Source organism: Pristiophorus japonicus, chromosome 17 (assembly GCF_044704955.1).
Source record: "Pristiophorus japonicus isolate sPriJap1 chromosome 17, sPriJap1.hap1, whole genome shotgun sequence".
In the NCBI taxonomy this organism is placed as follows: Eukaryota; Metazoa; Chordata; class Chondrichthyes; family Pristiophoridae; genus Pristiophorus; species Pristiophorus japonicus.
Window position 1 is genome coordinate 14,564,954 of NC_091993.1, and position 23,530 is coordinate 14,588,483.

Consider the following 23,530-nt stretch of genomic DNA (forward strand, 5'->3'; position numbering starts at 1 on the left):
GGGTGATGTGGACCTTAATGCTTAATAACGGATGTGGTACATGGGATGCTTTTACCACTCCACTTCCACTGTGCACATAGGCTGCATTGAAGAGGTTTGTTTACATGAGGTAGGCCTATTTTGAAATAAATGTGTGTTTGGAGAGTGAGGAGAAACTAGACTACAAAATTGTCCTTTCACCACTGGGATTCGAGTCCAAATCCAGCCTCAATGGTAGGATGACAATTCCCTCTCTCAGTTGTAAGATTCCTATGTAAAATCAGCATGTGGGAGTTTCAAACCAATTCTTAGTCAGCACATGGCCACAACATAAAACTCCCCCTGAACTGGCAACTCAACCAATAGTCATAATTCTGCTAATGTGTCAAATGCAAAATCTCATACTGTTGAGTAAAGAATGAATCTGGTTTAAGGTACATTGTTGGGCAGAATATAACACAATATTTATTGTGCTTCTTATTGTCATAGAACCTTGGAGTGCAGGTTCACAGATCCCTGAAGGTATCAGGCCAGGTAGATAAGGTGGTTAAAAGGCCTACGGAATACTTGCCTTTATTAGCTGAGGCATAGAATACAAGAGCAGGAAGGTTATGCTTGAACTGTATAAAACCTTAGTTAGGCCACAGCTAGAGTACTGCATGCAGTTCTGGTCACCACATTACAGGAAAGATGTGATTATACTGGAGAGGATACAGAGATGATTTACAAGGATGTTGCCTAGACTGGAGAATTTTAGCTATGAGGAGAGATTGGATAGGCTGGGTCTGTTTTCTTTGGAACAGAGGAGATTGAGGGGAGACCTTATTGAGGTGTATAAAATTATGAGGGGCCTAGATAGAGTGGATAGGAAGGACCTATTTCCCTTAACAGAGGGGTCAACAACCAGGGGGCATAGATTTAAAGTAATTGGTTGGAGGTTTAGAGAGGATTTGAGGGGAATTTTTTTCACCCAGAGGGTGGTGAGGGTCTGGAACTCACTGTCTGAAAGGGTGGTAGAGGCAGAAACCCTCACCACATTTAAAGGGTACTTGGATGTGCACTTGAAGTGCCATAACCTACAGGGCTACAGACCAAGATTTGAAAAGTGGGATTAGGCTGGATAGCTCTTTGTTGGCCGGTGCAGACACGATGGGCCAAATGGCCTCCCACCGTGCTGTAAATTTCTCTGATTCTATGAGAACCACTTTGTATCTCATTGGCAACTTAAAGACAAGAGAAGTGATTTCACTGCAATGTTGAGCATTGTCTATGCCTTACCAACAGCCGTTTGGCCCTGAGCTGGTACTGCCTAATGCTGACATTCTTTGCTAAAAGTGACAGAGTTCCATCCCCCAAAGCTGCACCCCTCTGCTCGATGAGCACGAAGCCTCAACAAAGGAATGAACTCATTTTTGAAAATATGTGGCACATGGGTAAATATTTTACAATGGAAGTAGACTTGTCCCCCATTTAGTTGTCAGCTAAACCATAAACACAAGTGAATATCTAAACAATAAGAATCAGATTTTGTGTTGCATTTTCTGGCGTACAATGGTACGTTGTAACGCTTGACCCAGTCAAGGAATTGGAGGAATTATTCTTGCAGCAGAGCCCCCAATTCATACAGAGGGAGGGATATTGTAGACTTTGATAAATGATGAAATCCAGTACGAGGTGTAACATTAACTAAAGTTTTCCCTGCTGTGCCTGGCTAGATAACACTACAGACTAATAAACAGACGCAAAGACTTCTGACAAATCCATTATTTTATTACTATCAATTTAAAACTAAGCATAAGGTACAAAGGTTAAGATTTGAACTGTACTGCTACAGATCTACAGTCTTGTATTTAGTTGAGCTTCAGGCCTTTTGACACCAATCTATTTTTTCCATCCTCCCTTAAATCCATTGACTCTTTGCAGAGGTACAGTTTCACAGGTGGCACCTAAGTAGCCATTCTTCGTGTGAACCTGGATAGTAAGTATGGGCAAACTATTTCCTCTATGCTGCATCACAGACCAGCCTGATCATGTACAGGTGTAGTGTACATCGGATATATGGCACAGAAACAGGCCATTTGGCCCAACCAGTCATTGCTTGCGTTTATGCTCCAATTGAGCCACCTCCCTTCTTTCCTCATCTAAATCTATTTGCATACTCCTCTGTTCCCCTTCTCCCTCCTATGCTTGTCTAGTCCCCCCCCACCCCCTTAAATGCATCTATACTATTCACTTGAAACACTCCCTGGGGTAGCAAGTTCTCCATTCCCACCACTCTTTGGATAAAGAAGTTTCTTCTGAATTCCCTATTTAATTTTTTGGTGACTATCTTATATTGATGGCTTCTAGTTATGCTCTTCCCCACAAGTGGAAACATTCTCTCTGTATCCACTCGATCAAAACCTTTCATAATTTTAAAGACCTCTGTTAGGTCACCTCTCAGCCTTCCTGATATGTATACCCTCGCACATCTAGTATCATCCTTGTAAATCTTCTCTGCACCCTCTCCAGTGCCTCTATAACCTCTTTATAATGCGGTGACCAATTTGATTCACCTCGTCCCTGCAGCCCTGGAATGTTAATGCCAATTGCACAGGCCCAGCTAACATGCTGGCTAATGCAGCGCTGACCAACATTGAAGCTGGGACCTTTGGATTTGCATGGCTCAGTTGTATGGCACCATTACTGAGCTTTTGGGTGAGCTCAGCACTGGGGCTTGATGCTTCGTTATTGTGGAAAGGCCAGGAACCATGCAATGCCTCGGGAGGGAACTATGAGATACGATCAGAGAAGCTCCATCTCCACGAGCTAGAAACTTTCTCTGAATATTACATGGTACAAGTAAGGACAGCCCAAGTTAAACCAGGAAAGCATAAATGTAAATTCAAAAATGATATGATAAAGAGCTTTTTACTCAGCAATAAATATTTCCAACAATCTGCCTGGTGTGCAACATTGAAGCTGAGTATTACAAATATTCAAAATGCAGCTGTAATGGAGTTTGTGTTCTGGAGGGATAGGCCGAATGGACTTTTCTTGTGTTCTGTGTTATGTTAATTCATTTACATTGTCAAATGCTGCCAACAGCATTCACATTTTACAATCCTCCAGGTTCATTCTGATGGCACTGAGTAGACAGGCTTGCTCGTGCGAGAAAGACTTGCATTTATATAGTGCCTTTCATGACCACTGGATTCCCAAAGCACTTTACAGCCAATGAAGTATTTTGAAGTGCAGTCACTGTGTTAATTTAGGAAACACGGCAGCCAATTTGCACACAAGAAAACTCCCACAAATAGCAATGTGATAATGAGCAGATAATCTGTCTTAGTGATGAAAATTGAGGGATAAATTTTGGCCAGGAAATAACTCCCCTGCTCTTCTTCAAAATAGTGCCATGTGTTCTTTTATGTCCACTTGAGAGGGCAGACGGGGCCTCGGTTTAACATTTCATCCAAAAGATGGCATCTCCGACAGTGCAGCACTCCCTCACCATTGCACTGGAGTATCAGCCTAGATTTTTTGTGTTCAAATTTCTGGAGTGGGATTTGAACTCGCAACCTTCTGACTCAGAGGTGAGGAAGCTACCAACTAAGCCACTGGCTGACATAGTAATGGCATTGTGCTAGCATTTGTATTTGTGGGGAAAGGTGTGTGTTTGTCTCCAAGGTACTTATGCAATTTCTATTCAGTTTTTGGACAGGTGTTGTGTACATACATCAGCCTTGATTTACCAACACCATGTACAGCTAATCCTCCACTGCACTCCTGAACCAAGATGTAGTTGCTGTGTATGGTAAGTCAATTTAAATTAATATTCAAATGGTGGGCACATCACTGGGTATCCTTTTCCTGCCCTGGAGCATAGAAATGTAACTAGCAGTATATCTAACAGCAGTGATTACTTAATCCTTTATCTTAACAGTTTTGTTAATATTTATTTTTCCCTGGACCAAGTCAAATCAGTACGGACCATTTTTAATGTTGATCTAATTCCTAGGAATCTGATCTTTTGGCTGTCAACCTAGCCTAACCCAGTTCACAGGATTTGGATTATTGTCAGACAGATTTTCTTCTTGTAATTATTTTTATTTTTCTAAATGGTGATATTAATTTTTTTAATATGTTGACCAAAAAATTCAACACTGTACTAGATCTGTAGCTGGGAATATATAGACTAATTGAATCGGATATCAAAGAGGTACTTTAAACTCATGGCAATTTTAAATTTATTTTTGTAACACTAGCAAAAATACATTTAAACTTGGTGTGAGTGTGGTGGATATTATCTTTCTTTATTCGTTCCTGGGATGTGGGCATCGCTGGCAAGGCCAGCATTTATTGCCCATTCCTAATTGTCCTTTTGAAGGTGGTGGTGAGCCACCTTCTTGAACCGCTGCAGTCCATGTGGTGAAGGTGGGAGTTCCAGGATTTTGACCCAGCGACAATAAAGGAGCGACGATATATTTCCAAGTCAGGATGGTGTGTAACTTGGAAGTCATGGTGTTCCCATGCGCCTGCTGCCCTTGTCCTTCTAGGTGGTAGAGGTCTAATATATGTAATGTTCTCTTGTATGACACTTTGTGTTTGAAAAACATGTTTGGTGTTAAACAGGAAGTAGTCTAAAAGTGTTTTATTGGACTACACCGATTCTAACTATTGAGGGAAGAAAGCTATGTGGGGATTTGGATATCTACTGTGTGTGCGCTTGCGCATAGATATATACACTGGGGAAACCTTGACCAGCACATTCAGAAAGTTACATGAGCACTGCATAATCGGGAAAATTACCATTCTAGTGCAATGCAGCACAGCTCCATGCATCTGACCCAATTCTAACCCTTTCCCTTTCGATCATTTTTTCTCGATACAGAAGTCCCCAGCCTGTCATTGTCCAGCTGTACTGTCTGTATGATATTTATGTCTCCTTGAAAAATGAAACTGCAAAGTGACTAGTTTGTTACATTTGTATTCATTATGTGACTCTTGTACAGTATTTTTTCCAAAAAACATTTTTTTTTGTTTTGGAATCTTCACGTGTAACGTGACTTTGTTTTGGTTATGAAGACGGATATTTTATCATTGGTGCCTTTTATATGCTATACAATTAACTTCTGTTTAAACATCAGTGTAAAGGCTCTCTGTATTGATCCTTGTACTCTGGGCATTCTGCCACTTTTATTTGTGGGTGTTCTTTGTAAACAATTGCTATGGTAACGATAAAGCCATTTCTTTGCGATATCTATGTTTTTCAGTGAGGTGTGGGTGCAGATAGCCATTGTCCATTTTGGAGAATAGAAATGAGTTTAACTGGTTTTACATATGTCCATCAGCCTTTTCCTTCACACTGTGTTGTGCGTAAACATGATACTTGATTGTATTAACCCATAACAAAATAATTGTGCGTGATGGTTGCACCACACACTGTTATATCTGTAATGCACTTATGAATGACTCCATGAGGCAATGTGTTGTACTCAAACTGTAGTGACCTTGATCCCTTATTTATAACTCCAGAGTGAGGCACAAGCATGGTGGGTAGCCTTTTATACTGGGCTCAGGTCTCCTACCGCAGTGCTCTCTGGTGGACAGCCTCTGCCGCAGGGGCAGGAAACCCCGGTCTCCACCAGTTGCACCCTCTAGTGGTGCCAGCATAGTATATACACAGTATAAACCTTATTGATAGTACATCAGCTAACAAGTCTCCATCTTATGCAACTCTACAGTGACTACACAGAGAGTATAACTATAGTCTGCATATATAACACACACATTCCTGGCCACCATGTTATTTTGTTCTCTTCCCTCTGCTTCTAGTCCTGGTCGTACCAATGATGTTAACCCATTTCTCTTTTCAGATGCTGACTATGCTGCTGTGCATATCTTTATTTTGTGTTTTTACTTCAGACAGATGAATGGATGCAGTTCATAGCAATATGTGCCATGACAGCAAGTAATATTGCAAAAGCAGGTACCCGAGGCCACAACTGTACTTGTCTGAGAATGGAAAAACTCACACATGCAAAAAGAGTGCAACAGTTGGGATGAGGAATGACGTTGGCAGAATAGAGGGTGCTGTCATCTGAGTTTACCAGTTTAGTGCCAGTTTTGTTGTCTGCTTCACCTCTCTGGGAACTTGCCCAAATAAACTTCACTTTGTAACCCAACAACTATCAAGTATGCAGAGGAGAAGTTCATTTCAGCGATCTAGAGATTTAAATGTAGGACCCGGAGACTAAAAGAGAGTGCCTCAACTCACTGTCCCACTCAGTTCACTCTCAAATCATATTTTGAATTTGTTTAATTTGTTTGAATTTAACATTCTCATCCTTATTTTCAAATCCTTCCATAGCCTTGCCCTACCTTATATCTGTAACCTCCTCTTTCCCTACAACTCTCCAAGATCTCTGCACTCCTCCAATTCTGGCCTCTTGCACATCCCTGATTTCCTTCACTCCAACATTGATGACCTTTTTTTCCTATCCATTAAAAAGTATTCCTTAATATGTTGTAACTGGGTACAAGTAACCTGATACAGCTGAAAATGGATTTATCACCAAAAATAAGCATTTTTAGTTAGAAAGTCCAGTCCTCCACCTGTGAATAACCTAATTTTAAAATCACTAAAAATGATATTAAAAAAACTGTACAGAACTATTTGTGTTTCATTGGTATACACTAGTCAGTTCCTTAGTAAATTAAATATTTTTTGATGTGAGAAAACTTTTAAAAATGTGCCGACTAGTACCTGTGCACCTAAGAAATGAACATAATTTGAACCAATGCAATCCGTGGAATCTTGTAATGTGGATCTGGGGCCGTGGGCGTAAAAGATTGCAGAAAACATGAACGCTAGTAGTTTGGGCCATAAATCACTTGCGTTTAAAATTCTCCGATCTTTTGCATTGGTTTGGAAGAGTTTGCCCAGATTGTGCTGATATTACTAACGGAAACTCTACCCCAATCTTTCTTGCATTTTGCATAAATCTAATAGCCCCCCCCCCCTCACCCCCGCCAGTAAAGTATCTCCAAGTTATTAAAACTTTTATATCTTATAGTCTGACTCCTGATTAGGAACCATTCCAGCTGTGGTTTTTCATGCTGCGCAAACCACAATGCATGAAATCTTCCAATAAAATTAAACCTAAGCCAAACTTAACCCTCACCATCAAATTAGTAAAGTAAGTGAAAGGAATCAATTGTGTCACATAATAAATACAATTGTGTAGGCCATACTCGACAACCCACTGGGTCTCCACGATTTTAGACTGTACTGAGTTCAGGAACAAGATATGTGTTTTCTCTGCAGCTTTGTGGAATTATTTTTTATTCATTGGATTTGGGGGATCACTGGCACAGTCTGCACTTATTGCTCTTGAAGGTGTTGGTGAGCTGTAAGGGCAGTTAAGCATCACCCACATTGCTGTGGGTCTAGAGTCACACATAAGCTGGCAGATTTTCTTCCCTAAAGGACATTAATGAACCAGATGGGTTTTTATGACAATTCAATAGCTTCATGGTCATCATTACTGATACTAGCTTTTTATTCCAGATTTATTTAATTAACTAAATTTTTAATTCCCCAGCTGCTGTGGTGGGGTTTGAACTCATGTCTCGGGATCATTAGTCCAGGCTTCTGGATTACTAATCCAGTAACATAACCACTATGCTACCGTACCCCTGAATGTGGTCATTATGCCCCTCAGGAGATAAGATAAGTGAGTGGAGGCCAAGGTGAGGCAAATTGTACAGAATTCACTTTGCACAGTTTCACCCTTTGCAAAATAGATTAAAATGAAATTATAGTGAATGTGGAACACTTCAGTGGGGCTGTCTATAAAGGTTAAAGTGTAGTAGTAAAGGCAGAAGGAAAAATTAACAGAAATGAGTAAGCCTTTTTTAAAAACTTAACAGAATTGGATAAAACTGGATTATTTTCTGGAACGATAGGACTCCATAGTCCGATTGACTTGCAACAAAGTCAACATTAAACGTGATCAAATCCGAGGCTGCTCTGATTAATACTGCAGTGTCTCAAACTACGTTTTTAAATTTTCAGTTTAAAATTAAAACATCTGATTACCAATTAAATTCTAATATAAGCACTATATTCTTGTTCCAGAATTGAAGTTTATTTTTTTTCAAAAGGTTAAACTTAGGAACAACATACTTTGTATAGAAATGACACTGATCCTTGCTCTTCGACAGTTACTGCTAGTGCTGTGACAAGCAGAAACTGAAACAGTATGGAGTCAGTGGCACAGTTTAAACTAAAGACTCATAAGCTTTGTTCACTAATGTCATTGTCCTCTGCTCTCAAGTTTTTAAACACTCAGCTCACATATGAAGAATGGCCACTTGTGCAAGCGACAGAGGCAGACTATGGCCTTGGAACAAACTCCAGTGATGAGTTGGCATCTTTGGAGACAAGAATTGTTGGGAAATAAAGTTAATTGAAGTATCTCGGTGTTAAACGCGAAATAAAATAAGGTGTGGGCCCATACAACTTTAGCACCTGATTAGATATGTGACAATTGTAGCCACTGTGGAACATCTACAGAATAGTTACTCGCATTTCTAGAGAGTCCAACACTACTCAAATCTCAGATACTAGGAAATGAAGTCTAAGAAAATGACTAGTTGCTCTCTTGAATAATGATCCTTTATTCAAAGGTTTTGAACATCTTTCATAGTTCTATGTTCATTTATTGTTATAAGCAAATGTTGACATGCTATCCAATATCATTCCCCCCTCTCCTAATTGTATCAATAAATGGCACATGGAACTTATTCTTACTTTGGCAAATATATGGTAAATTCCATTCAGTATACACTGGGACCTGGGTTGAGTGAGGATTAAACAATGCTGCTTCACATGCAGCAACATGAGCTGCGATTTCCCCTACCACGGGTGTCTGTGGTGGGTGAAGTCTGTGGAGGGTCCCGACCTCGCTGCTGGCTCCAGCCTGCTGTCCAAAATGATTTTACCATGATGAGGCTTGTTAAGCCCGGCCAGCGCATTTGGCAGCCAATTAAAAGGAAGCAGGTCTGATGACGTAATCTGACACATCATCAGCCAATTTCCTTAAAGGGACCATGCACAAATTTAGCTTGACAGTTGTGTTTTCAGTGTTCTACAGCATTGAGGTGCAGCAAACACGGACAAGTACTGCACAGAGGTGCAGGCACTCCCATCGCTCAGTCAACACATGCAGGCAGGTTGTCTTCCCTTCCCATGGGCAGAAGAGACCTCCCCAGACCTGGTTGCACATTGCACAGGAGGAACCAAGTAGGAATCAGGCTGCAGTGGCACAAACCTTTCAATGATCTCAGTCGATCACGAAATGTTACTGCAAAGCCACACTCAACCTCATCCTGCTGTGCTACTCATCACATCCCCATCACTCTGCTTTCCCTACCCTGCACCTGCACATCCCTTACTCACACCAACTTACCTTGCACCTCCACCCATCCCACTCTATCTACATTATTACTTCCCTATCTCACTAGCCACCCTCCATACTCGCCCTCATCCTAGTCCAATCATGCCAACTAACAACATACAAGGGTGTTTTAGCCAATGTTGATGTGCTGTTAAACATTGAAATCTTTATTTTCAACACTTTTGGACAGATTTGTGTGCACCTTTGGAAGTGGCTTAGTGAGTTGCAGTGAATGGTGAGACATAATGGTATGCCCTGCAATGGTCATGAGTATGAAAGGAATGGCGTGGGCATTGTCGGGATGCTTTATGTTGTTGATGTGGGGTGGTGTCAACCTGGCGCATCATGTGGCAGCCATGGTGTATAGCATCAAGTGAAGTTAATCTGGCTAAAGTGAGGCCATCCCTGGCCTCCTTGGTAGCAATGTGGTTGGGTGCTGATGCCGGGTCCTGCGCAACATCAGTTGATTACAGAGAAGGTTGTTGTTGATGCTGCTGGTGTTGGGGCTGATCGTGGTGGGATTCTGAGGACCAAGGTGAGATAGTTTCAAGGGCACCGATGCTGAGGTAATAGATGGCAGGTGAACTTGAGATGACCGAAGTGATCTGTCAATGGTGAGAGAGATTGCTGCAATGAGGTGACACTGGATAGTTTACTCCAAACACTTGCAACCTGTATAAAGCTCAATCTGTCTTCCAAATGCAGTAAGCGACAGCTTCTGAGCTTGGAAAGTGAACAGCTGTGAGATGGGAACTTTTATAGCAGTTGCAGCTGTCAAGTAAAGAAATTATTTTATGATAACACAATTCACGACCTCCTTACCTGACGTGATTCCCCAGCAGTGTAGACCCCATGGGCAACCTCGTAAAATGGTAAGGTGAGCTCCACATCCTGATAAATGGGCTGTTAACAAGGTCATAATGGCCGAAATTGCCTCTACCGCCGCTGCGTGTTGGCTCTGTTCAGCGCTGACAGACCCGATATCTGGGAAAGTAGCGTGGCAGCAGGATGACAATGTGTTCCCAACTCGCTGTCAAAATTATTTTTTCCCCACCCAACCCGCCACTGAACACCCCTGCTGACCCCCCGAAAATTCCTCCCAGGGTGACGACATTTACCTGCAGTGATACTGTTCCTTTTTTATCCAAAATTCCAGGCACCTGTGCATGCGTGAATATATGTGCAAAACATGACATTGCATGTGCCTACTGCACTATGCACAGTGGCACCGATAGCTTGAATAAACTGGAGCACCCAATGTGTGCAGCCTTCTTTGCTTGATTCTATATTTAAATGTCAACCTAGCAGCACGAGGTTGATTGGCGTTGTGCCAGTAACCGGTAGTCCAATTTGTATCAAGTTATGAAGTTCAATAGTCATTTCTTTTGGGAGTGCTATGCATGAGCTCCAATTGTTTTACTTGAGTCGGAATAAAGTATTGCAGCATCAGACCATTTATTCAAGTTGTACATTGGAACTGTAACGCTGATTTCTGTTTATTGTACAGTCTGGCCATGGTAACTGGGATATGTGTACATTAATCTGGTATAGGTGTTGCTTATCACTAGATAAGATTGAATGTTAATGGAAAATGTAGGGAATTTCATGTGTCCATTTTCAAATGAATGTGAGTTTCAGAAATCTCATGGATATGTTAAATTTTTCAAATTCCTGACTATTCAGGGCCATCTTGGACTAGTGCTGTGGTTGAATGTGTTGATTTATTTTTTCTTTACAAATTTTGAATTAAACATTAAATTCTGTTCTAAAATATATGGCATTAAAATCGCTAACTAAAGTAGATTTCATAAGACAATTTGACAAGGCAACAATATCGTGAACCTAAGACTTAATCCCATTTAAATACAGCCTTCTGATGCAATGTTCCTCGACTGAGAAAACAGTGGCAATTTTGCAGGAGGAATAAGATTAAGACAAACTAACCCAGGGGTGAATTATGATATGGGAGGGCAAGACTTTTGCCTTCATTTTCAGCGGATTTCTCGGCGGCACAGCTGTTCATTTTTGATGAAAAACCGCCTGCCGAAAGTGTCCTCTTTATTTTTTAAAAGAGTTCTGCCCACATTTTGAAATGACCGCCGGGGAGAAAACCGTCCACGTGCACCGCCGAGAAAACTGCCAGGATCTAAGTTTTGCCTCAACGGGGACCCATACACACCGCCAAGGAAACCGCCCACAAAAAGCTGCCTGAAAGAGGGCGGTAGGTTGCAAAGAAAGCTAAGTTAAAGTTTTTTATAATTATTTTTAAAATTCTATAACGGCAATTACATAAAGTGTCTTGAGAATGTTTTGTAACTTTTTATTTTTTGTTCAAGTGAAAAAATATTTTGAGTTCCCCCCCCCTCCCCCCCACCCCCCCAGGCCCAACCGCAGCCTGGGAGTAAATTTTTAAGAACCGCCCGATCTCGTTACTTTCGGCTGTAACCGCCAAGAATCCTCCGACTTTCAAATGGTGTCCGTAATGCCGAGTTCTGTGAGGAACGCCAGGTAAAAGCAGCTTTTGTCCAGCGAACTTCTCGGCGAGCGATCAGCCTGGCGATGTGTGGACAATGTGCCAAAAGTTGCACTGGGCGATGTGTGGTCAATCACCTCAGCAATGTGACATGAAAGTTAGGCCGGCAATTTTCCGGCAATGTCCCGGCTCAACTTTCCATTTTTCAAGCGAAATGGGCGATAGCCTGCCTTTTTGGGTGATATGTGGGCACTAGCCCAGCGATCTCAAGTGGAACGTCTAGCCCTTGGTGTAAGAACCATTTTCTCACCGGGCAGTATTAATTTCCGAATTAGTGGAAACTTTTGCCAGCGTTAACTGATGAAGCTTGGCGGTATTTTCTGGGCGACAATCAGGCAATGAGGGCCTTGGGGAAAGTCTACCCCAAGGTCTTTATTCATAATGTTTTGGCATGTGAAATTTGCTTCCCCATCAAATAGCTTAGCTCGTTCAACCATAGTAACACAATATATTAGTGTAAAATGACATTATTTATACTTCTGTGGTACTCTGCCTTTGTTTGCCCCAATAGTGAGACAATGTTGGGTTAGTTTTCCATTAAGTTTCAGATATTAGTTTAAAAGTAAACATCATGGCATACTTTGGATACAAATCAAAGACTATGTGTAGCTCATGTTTTGCTGTAGTTAAAAGGTCTGTTGTGAATTTAGTTAAATGTCTTTAATTACCATGTTAGATTAAACCTTGGCCCAGCCATCATCATGTATTGGAAAACAGGAAATGCCTTATTTTAGCTTGAATTTCACAGCCTGAAAACAACAGTGATGTAGTAATGAAGTACAACTCCGTCTGTATTAAAGCAATGCCTTCAGACACATCTTTGCATTCTAAGTTAGCTATGTTAAACTGAGATAGTCTGCATAAGTCCTTGCAATGTGTCTTTCTTCCTAATTTTCAGAAACAATGTGCCACTAGTGGTAAAGGTAAAGAGATGTTGCGGCTTCTCATTGAGACGCAACATGGATTCATGAAGGGGAAATCATGTTTAACTAATTTACTGGAATTCTTTGAGGATATAATGAGCATGGTGGATAGAGGTGTACCGATGGATGTGGTGTATTTAGATTTCCAAAAGGCATTCGATAAGGTGCCACACAAAAGGTTACTGCAGAAGATAAAGGTACGCGGAGTCAGAGGAAATGTATTAGCGTGGATAGAGAATTGGCTGGCGAACAGAAAGCAGAGAGTCGGGATAAATGGGTCCTTTTCGGGTTGGAAATCTGTGGTTAGTGGTGTGCCACAGGGATTGGTGTTGGGACCACAACTGTTTACAATATACATAGATGATCTGGAAGGAGACAGAGTGTAGTGTAACAAAATTTGCAGATGACACAAAGATTAGTGGGAAAGCAGGTTGTGTAGAGAACACAGAGGCTGCAAAGAGATTTAGATAGGTTAAGCGAATGGGCTATTTTTTGGCAGATGGAATACAATGTCGGAAAATGTGAGGTCATCCACCTTGGGGAAAAAAAACAGTAAAAGGGAATATTATTTGAATGGGGAGAAATTGCAACATGCTGCGGTGCAGAGGGACCTGGGGGTCCTTGTGCATGAATCACAAAAAGTTAGTTTGCAGGTGCAGCAGGTAATCAGGAAGGCGAATGGAATGTTGGCCTTCATTGCGAGGGGGATGGAGTACAAAAGCAGGGAGGTCTTGCTGCAACTGTACAGGGTATTGGTGAGGCCGCACCTGGAGTACTGCGTGCAGTTTTGGTCACCTTACTTAAGGAAGGATATACTAGCTTTGGAGGGGGTGCAGAGACGATTCACGAGGCTGATTCCGGAGATGAGGGGGTTACCTTATGATGATAGATTGAGTAGACTGGGTCTTTACTCGTTGGAGTTCAGAAGGATGTGGGGTGATCTTATAGAAACATTTAAAATAATGAAAGGGATAGACAAGATCGAGGCAGAGACATTTTATCCACTGGTCGGGGAGACTAGAACTGGGGGGCACAGCCTCCAAATACGGGGGAGCCAATTTAAAACCGAGTTGAGAAGGAATTTCTTCTCCCAGAGGGTTGTGAATCTGTGGAATTCTCTGCCCAAGGAAGCAGTTGAGACCAGCTCATTGAATGTATTCAAGTCACAGATCGATAGATTTTTAACCAATAAGGGAATTAAGGGTTATGGGGAGCGGGCAGGTAAGTGGAGCTGAGTCTATGGCCAGATCAGCCATGATCTTGTTGAATGGCGGAGCAGGCTTGAGTGGCTAGATGGCCTACTCCTGTTCCTAATTCTTATGTTCTTATGTCATAGAAACATAGACATAGAAAATAGGTGCAGGAGTAGGCATTTTGGCCCTTCTAGCCTGCACCGCCATTCAATGGCTGAACATGCAACTTCAGTACCCCATTCCTGCTTTCTCGCCATACCCCTTGATCCCCCTAGTAGTAAGGACTTCATCTAACTCCTTTTTGAATATATTTAGTGAATTGGCCTCAACAACTTTCTATGGTAGAGAATTCCACAGGTTCACCACTTTCTCGGTGAAGAAGTTTCTCCTCATCTCGGTCCTAAATGGCTTACCCCTTATCCTTAGACTGTGACCCCTGGTTCTGGATTTCCCCAAAATTAGGAACATTCTTCCTGCATCTAACCTGTCTAAACCCGTCAGAATTTTAAACGTTTCTATGAGGTCCCCTCTCATTCTTCTGAACTCCAGTGAATACAAGCCCAGTTGATCCAGTCTTTCTTCATAGGTCAGTCCCGCCATCCCGGGAATCAGTCTGGTGAACCTTCGTTGCACTCCCTCAATAGCAAGAATGTCCTTCCTCAAGTTAGGAGACCAAAACTGTACACAATACTCCAGGTGTGGCCTCACCAAGGCCCTGTACAACTGTAGCAACACCTCCCTGCCCCTGTACTCAAATCCCCTCACTATGAAGGCCAACATGCCATTTGCTTTCTTAACCGCCTGCTGTACCTGCATGCCAACCTTCAATGATTGATGTACCATGACACCCAGGTCTCGTTGCACCTCCCCTTTTCCTAATCTGTCACCATTCAGATAATAGTCTGTCTCTCTGTTTTTACCACCAAAGTGGATAACCTCATGTGTGGGCCCCTCCTTACTAGACCCTCTGACCCCTTTTATATCCGGAAGGTTGTTTGTGTCCTCCTTAGTGAATACCGAACCAAAGTACTTGTTCAATTGGTCTGCCATTTCTTTGTTCCCCGTTATGACTTCCCCTGATTCTGACTGCAGGGGACCTACGTTTGTCTTTACTAACCTTTTTCTCTTTACATATCTATAGAAACTTTTGCAATCCGTCTTAATGTTCCCTGCTAGCTTCTTCTCGTACTCCATTTTCCCTGCCCTAATCAAACCCTTTGTCCTCCTCTGCTGAGTTCTAAATTTCTCCCAGTCCCGGGTTCGTTGCTATTTCTGGCCAATTTGTATGCCACTTCCTTGGCTTTAATACTATCCCTGATTTCCCTTGATAGCCACGGTTGAGCCACCTTCCCTTTTTTATTTTTACGCCAGACAGGAATGTACAATTGTTGTAGTTCATCCATGCGGTCTCTAAATATCTGCCAGTGCCCATCCACAGTCAACCCCTTAAGTATCATTCGCCAATCTATCCTAGCCAATTCACGCCTCATACCTTCAAAGTTACCCTTCTTTAAGTTCTGGGCCATGGTCTCTGAATTAACTGTTTCATTCTCCATCCTAATGCAGAATTCCACCATATTATGGTCACTCTTCCCCAAGGGGCCTCGCACAACGAGATTGCTAATTAATCCTCTCTCATTACACAACAACCAGTCTAAGATGGCCTCCCCCCTAGTTGGTTCCTCGACGTATTGGTCTAGAAAACCATCCCTTATGCACTCCAGGAAATCCTCCTCCACCGTATTGCTTCCAATTTGGTTAGCCCAATCTATGTGCATATTAAAGTCACCCATTATAACTGCTGCACCTTTATTGCATGCACCCCTAATTTCCTGTTTGATGCCCTCCCCAACATCACTACTACTGTTTGGAGGTCTGTACACAACTCCCACTAATGTTTTTTGCCCTTTGGTGTTCTGCAGCTCTACCCATATAGATTCCACATCATCCAAGCTAATGTCCTTCCTAACTATTGCCTTAATCTCCTCCTTAACCAGCAATGCTACCCCACCTCCTTTTCCTTTTATTCTATCCTTCCTGAATGTTGAATGTCCTGGCTGTGGGCAGGCTGAGCTAGTTTTAACATTGGGGAAGGCACAGTCAAAATGGTAAAAATTGCAAACTTTGTTTTGCAGTAAATGTTCAGGGGGCAAGATTCTGCATGTACATTTGTTCTGGCATTAGTGAATCCACAGTATACATGGAAGCAGAGGGGTGAATTTGGCACGATGGGAGTGTGCTCAAATTGCAAAAATATAGATGGGGCAAGACATTTGCCTTGCCTTCATTTTGCATGGTCCAAGGCTGAAAATGTTGCTGTTGCACTTTTGATGGGTTTTGTCAGTTCTCCATGCTGCTGAGCTGAAGCAATAAACAACCTTTTGTTCACTTCAAATAAATTTCCGTTGGCTGAGTGCAGAGCCGAATTTGGGTAGATTACAGAGAATTCATTGAAGATCCAGTCAGCTGATGAAGGTTGCGTAGATGTCAGAGGCCAGGGTTGAGAGAACAGTGGGAAGTTTGGCTGTGTTGTAGCCTGGATGTGAAACCAAGATTCAGTAGTGAAATGGAATGACGGTTTCCCTAGTTCTGAGCCAGATACTTCTAAGAAATATTGAAGCGTTTAAATCGGAACTATCTCACTAGTATAGTAGATAACTGTTTTTCTTCTTACCCGTAGTCTTGTTATGTGGTCTGCTGGTAGGAGGTAGTGAATTGCAACAAAAGGTTACTATTTTTACTTGCTCATTAAGGCACCCATTCTGTTTGGCACTGAGCTGGACTTAACTTGTGTATACAGAAATTCACTGGGTATAGTAGTGTAATGTGTAATGATTGTGGTACTGGACTTTGTAGCCCAAGGTCATAAGTTCAATCCCATCAATTCGATAAATCTGGTCATTGTTGGTTGGAAATTAAGGATGTTGGATTGTCATAAGAAAACCCCACCTTGTTCATTAATGCTCTTCAGGGCCAAGCCTACAGGTATTTCCAGTCTCGCACTATGATTCTTAATGCCTTCTGTGGTGGCCTAAGTTGTTGGGAGCCTCATCCTGCAAGGACTGCAGCAGTTCAAGGCGGCGGCCCACAACCATTTTCAGGGCAACTGGGCACATGACCTCCAGAGAACAAAAAATCCCAAAGACTAGTTCCACCTGTCCAAGGAACTGAATGCTAGGTATTGATCCAGTTCTCCACCTCTAAGATGCAATTCTGTAAGACCAGATGAGGTCTCCGTTACTACAGAAATCACCTTGCTTATATTGCAGAGCAGTTTCCAGAAGGACCAGAACATAACTGTGAGTATCAACCGGTGAGTGCAAAACTACTTCACTGGGTTGTATATGCATGGTGAGCTATTCAGCCTGCTGGCAGTGAATAAGCATGGCTGCCTTCAAAAACAGAAAAGATACCTGAAAAAAAAAACAACTTCTTTGGCGATGTACATAACCACAGGAGGCTGCACTGGCACCTTGTTTACTGGTTTCTAGCTGACAGTTTCACCGCTATTGGTGACAAATTGGTAATGCAAAAGTACCATTGCATTTTTATATGTTCACTCCTGAACGTGTAGGTGTGAATGAGCCCGTGAGTCTCGCTTTAGACATGCACACAAGTATATACAATGTTCTGTGCTTATTACAAACCTGCAATGAATATTAAGTTGACAATGGCCCCCGGACCTCTATGTTGGCAGATTGTGACCATGTATGTGTGGAAATTATCATGAAAAATGCATTGCCACATAGTAACCTTTTCAGACAGAGGTGAGAGTACAGAAACACATTTTTTTTCAGATTTCCAGCATCTACAGTATTTTGTTTTTGTTTTAGTAAAAATGTATTGGTTTAGAAAAACTTCTTCACACTAGTCATGTGAAAATATACAAATTTTTGTAGTGCATACATCAATTTCAGGAAAGTGTGAATGGTTGATCCCTGCGTGTTTAGCGTTAATCGCATATTGCTGAAATTGGCTTCCAATGTAAAAACTTGAATATCTCCTTATAAGATTAACAATAGGGGGACATTGTTTTTGAACCGAAAAGCTTGAGCTGAGTAAACTGTTTCTAATAGCTGTTGGATGTTGCAACTTGACTGCAGGAGCAAAATTAGCAATACAGCAGTGAAGTGATTGCCAATTTATCCATACTTGGTTAATGATGGAGCATCATTACTTCTGAAAATGTTGCTGGCAAAATGTTCAAACTCATGATGATGTAATTCATATCCCAAACCACAGTTGTCAAGTGTATTTTATTTCCCCCCAGTAAAAATCATTTGGAAAACAAAACTTATTTCTCATTTCATAAAACATAAAACAGCTTTCAATTGTCTACTTTAAATACCTGCATTCATTTTGAATCATTTCGTGTTCTCAGAGGGATTGGCACTGGGTGAGTGATAGGACTATTGTTTCAGATGAACTCAGTTGTTATCAACAATGTAGCTCCATGACAGATTAAATTTAGCATCTTGTTTCAACAAAGATATCAGACTGTGGAAGAATTTTAAATAAACAAATATTTATTACAGACACAATACAGGTTTGCTGAGCAGATGCCACTGTTATATTGGCACAAGTTTGGTTCAGATTCTGTGAGCCAGCAGCCTGAATTTCCACCTAATTTAAATCCTGACAACAGAATCTCAGACCCAGTTTCTCATGAGTCTGTTAATTTGCTGCTGGGAGATGGATTTGGTCGTGCCAACACGGGGAAACTAAACACTGATGTCGATCTCCTGATATCCGAATTAAAAGCTGACACAAAAAAAGAAAATGCTGGAAACGCTCGGTAGGTCAAGCACCATCTGTCAAGAAAACACGACAGTTGACATTTCAGGTATAAAATCTTTCCTCAGAGCTGAAAGATATTACAAATGAACAGCATTTAAAAAGAAACAGAACAAGGGAAAGGGGGCAGGGAGCAAAATGCACACAGGAAAAGACAGAATGACCTATGAAGTGCTACAGGGGGAAGAAATCGGGAAATGGTTAAAAGGAAGAAGTGATATACGCAGGGAACAAAAGGAGGCATAATGAGAAATAAACGACATATACAAAACACGGAGTGTGACAAGAGCTAAAAGATAAGTAGAATGGAGCGAATTAAATTGATAAAGTGCAGGAGGCTCCAGGTAGTTTCATTAATACATCTATAGACTATGCTCTCTCCTCATTGTAAAGGTTCATTAATTGTTGAAGGCAAGACACTGCAGACCTGTTAAAAGGGTGAATAGTTACCATAATGTACTGCTGAATTGGTAGGTAATTGTATTGCTTAAACATAATTTCAGCACGAGTTTGTGAAGTGTTTGATAGAGGGCATACTTGCAAATAATTCATTCTGTATGTGATAAGCTAACTTGAGGAGAATGGAGGCTGGCTGGAGCACTGCTGTAAGCTTGATACCAACTTCATAATCAAGTGGGCACAGGAAGTTTGGCAGCACACATGAAGTCGGAAGACCTGTGTCCCATGAATCACTCCATGATGCAGCATGTTGGAGCTTTACTGTGGCTTTCAAACAACACATGGCTTAGCATTTTGATTCTTGAGAAAATGTTAGAGAAGAACATTAGATTGCAGCATTAGAAAGATGTTGTTTGAATCAACTCTTCATTCACTTCTCTTGTCTGACATTTTTGATTCTAACTATAATATTAGTAATCTTACATCTATGTGTACTTCCTGCCAACTTTTTCCATTATAAACCCTGTGATAAGGAGTTGGATTTGATGAAGCTGGAGTAGTGTATTCAATTCTGGGCACCACACTTTAGGAATAGTATCAAGGCCTGAGAGAGGGTGCAGAATAGATTTACTCGAATGATATCAGGGATGAGGAACTTCAATTATGTGCGCGGGAAAAGCTGGGCTTGTTTTCCTTCGGGCAGAGGTGGTTAAAAGATTTGATAGAGGTCGTCAAAGTTACAGTAAATAAGGAGAAACTGTTTCCAGTGGCAGAAGGGTTGGTAGTCAGAGGACACAGATTTAAGGTGATCGGCAAAAAAAACTGGTGACATGAGGATTTTTAAAAACTTAAGAGTTATGATGATCTGGAATGCACTGCCTAAAAGGATGGTGGAAGCTGATTCAATAGTCACTTTCAAAAGGAAACTGGATTAATACTTGAAGGGAAAACATTTACACTGCTATGGGACAGAGCCAGGGACTGGAACTAATTGGATCGCTCTTTCAAAGAGCAGGCACGATGGGCCGAATGGCCTCCTTCTGTGCTGTATCATTCTATGATTTAGCAAGTGTCAATGGGGGGAACTGAATCACTGATTTCATGATATCCAAATTAAAAGCAGATCCAGATTTATTATGGATCCTGCTTATGCAAACTTGTCACATTGTGATTACATTCTCCCTCCCCCCCCCAGCCCCAAGGTGGATGGGTTGCAGTAACAACTTGTATTTATATAGCGCCTTTAACGTAGTGAAATTTGACACCGAGCTGCATAAGTAGAAATTAGCGCAGGTGTCCAAAAGCTTGCTCAAAAAGCAATGTTTTAAGGAGTGTCCTTGAAGGAGGAAAGAGAGACGGTGAGGTTTAGGCAGGGAGTTCCAGAGCTTGGGGCCTAGGCAAAAGAAGGCACGGCCACCAATGGTTGAGCAATTATAATCAGGGATGCTCAGGAGGACAGAATTAGAAGAGTGAAGCTGCTGTGGGGCTGGAGGAAATTACGGAGAGGGATTTGAAATCAAGGATGAGAATTTTGAAGTCGAGGTATTGCTTAACCGGGAGCCAATGTAGGTCAGCGAGCACAAGGGTGATGGAAGCAGGACTTGGTGCGAGTTAGGACACGGGCAGCTGAGTTTTGGATCATCTCTAGTTTACGTAGGGTAGAATGTGGGAGGCCAGGAAGGAGTGCATTGAAATAGTTAAGTCTAGAGGTAACAAAGGCATGGATGGGGGCTTCAGCAGCGGATGAACTGAGGCAAGGGCGGAAATGGGCGATGTTACAGAGGTGGAAATAGGCAGTCTTAGTTATGCTGCAGATATGTGGTCGAAAGGTCATTTCAGGGTCAAATATGACACCAAGGTTGCGAACAGTGTGGTTCAGCCTCAGACAGCAGTTGGGGAGAAGGATGGAGTCAGTGGCTAGGGAACAAAGTTTGTGGCAGGGATGAAAACAGTGGCTTCGGTCTTCCCAATATTCAATTGGAGAAAATTTCTGCTCATCCTCGGACAAGCAGTCTGATAATTTAGAGAACGTGGATGGATCGAGAGACGTGGTAGTGCTGGGTGTCATCAGTGTACATGTGGAAGCTGACACGGTTTCCAGATGATGTCAGCAAGGGGCAACATGTAGATGAGAAATGGGGCGGGTGGCGGGGACAAGGATAGATCCTTGGGGGACACCAGAGGTTACAATGCAGGTACAGGAAGAGAAGCCGTTGCATGTGATTTTCGGATTATAATGGAACTAGGCAAGTGCTGTCCCACCCAGCTGGTCGACAGTGGAGAGGCGTTGGAGAAGGGTAGAGTGGTCAACCGTCTTAAAGGCTGCAGACAAGTCAAGAAGGATGAGGAGGGATAGTTTGCCTTTGTCACAGTCACAAAGGATGTCATTTCTAGTGTCCTAACTCGCACCAAGAAATGCCAATTTGCACACAGCAAGATCCCCCAAATAACAATGAAATAAATGATGAGATCCTCTGTTTCAGGTGTTAGTGGAGGGATAACTGTTGGCCAGAACAGCAGGAAAACTTCTGTGCTCTTCTGCGTCCACCCAAGAGGCCTCAGTTTAACGTCTCATCCAAAAGACAGCACCTCCCACAGTGCAACACTCCCTCAGTACTGCACTTAGTGTCAGCCTAGATCATGTGCTCAAGTCTTGAACCCACAATCTTCTGACTCAGAAGAGAGCTACCATTGAGTCAAGGCTGACACCAACAACGACTGGATTGATATAGTGCCTTCAACATAAAAACATATTCCAAGGCACTTCACAGAGGTATAATCAAACAAAAATATACAGAAAGAAAGGAGATATTAAGAGGGGGTAACCAAAAGTTTGGGCAGAGATGTGTTTTAAGGAGGAGAGGGAGGGGGAGGCAGAGGGGTTTAGGGAGAGGATTCCAGAGCTTGGAACCTAGAAGACACTGTGCTACTGATTCAATTATGCCCTGGCCTCTAACTCCACCCAAAGATTATACTTGGTCATCAACTGGTGATGAATTTTACAGGGATACTTTAGTTAATGTATGCTACAATCATTTCAATTTTCATACACTGTACTTATTCATAGGGTTACAAATTTGCAAGTGTACCCAACAAGAGTGAACTGGCTAACTAAAGTAATAAATTGGTTAATCTGTAGTGCTAATTCGGTATGAAGTACATGACAAAGAGCATGTGTTGGGCTGCAGTGGGGACTGACACCAAGTACAAAACAGAGGGGCAGGGGTGATTAGCCTTTCAAATCAACTTCTGCACATGCATGAAAGAAAGACTTGCTTTTATAGAATGCCTTTCAGGACATCCCAAAGCACTTTACAGCCAATGAAGTCTCACTGTTGTAATGTAGGGAACACGGGAGCATACAGCTCCCACAAACTGCAATGTGATAATAAGCAGATAGTCTGTTTCAATTATGTTGATTGGCCAGGACACTGGGGATAACTTCCCTGCTTGTCTTCAAAATGGTGCCATGATATCTTTTACGTCCATCTTAGAGAGCAGGCAGGGCCTCAGTTTAATGTCTCATCCGAAATGGCACCTCTGACAGTGCAGCACTCCCTTGATACTACACTGGATTTTTGTGTTCCAGTCTCAGGAGTGGTACTTGAACCCACAATCTTCTGACTTAGAGGTAAAAGTGCTACTCACTGAGCCACAGCTGAACTGATGGAATGCTGCACTGTTGGAGTTATATTAAAGACCGTCTGCCCAAAAAGTGAGCCCGTGTTCAAACCTTGCACGGTTTCAATAATGTTGGGGGGGATCTTACCCTGTCCTCAAGTGTGCAGGTGGACACCAGGTACACCTGGGCATGGTCGTAGGCGCGGAAAAGAGGAAGGCAGTGGGGCCGAACGACCCTCTCGACCACCCGCTGCCTGGACCCGTTAATGCCACCTTGGTCAGGCCCAGTAGCAGTCCCACAGGAGGTCTGGCGAAAGGTCATTGACCTGAAAGGTCGACTCTGTTTCTCTCTCCACAGATGCTGCCTGACCCCCTGAGCGTTTCCAGCGTGTTACCCAAAAAGAGGTCTTCCGACTTGCCCGCTCCCTCCCACCACTGGTTGATCAAAAATCAGGAGTGTGAGATTGAAGTGCAGCTAAAGAATTGAGGAGCAGCCCCTTCAGTGTCAGCTCTGGCTCAGTGGGTAGCACTCTCGCCTCTGAGTCAGAAGTTTGTGGGTTCAAGTCCCACTCCAGGGAGTTGAACACAAAAATCTCGGCCGACACTCCAATGCAATACTGAGGGAGTGTGGCACTGTCGGAGATG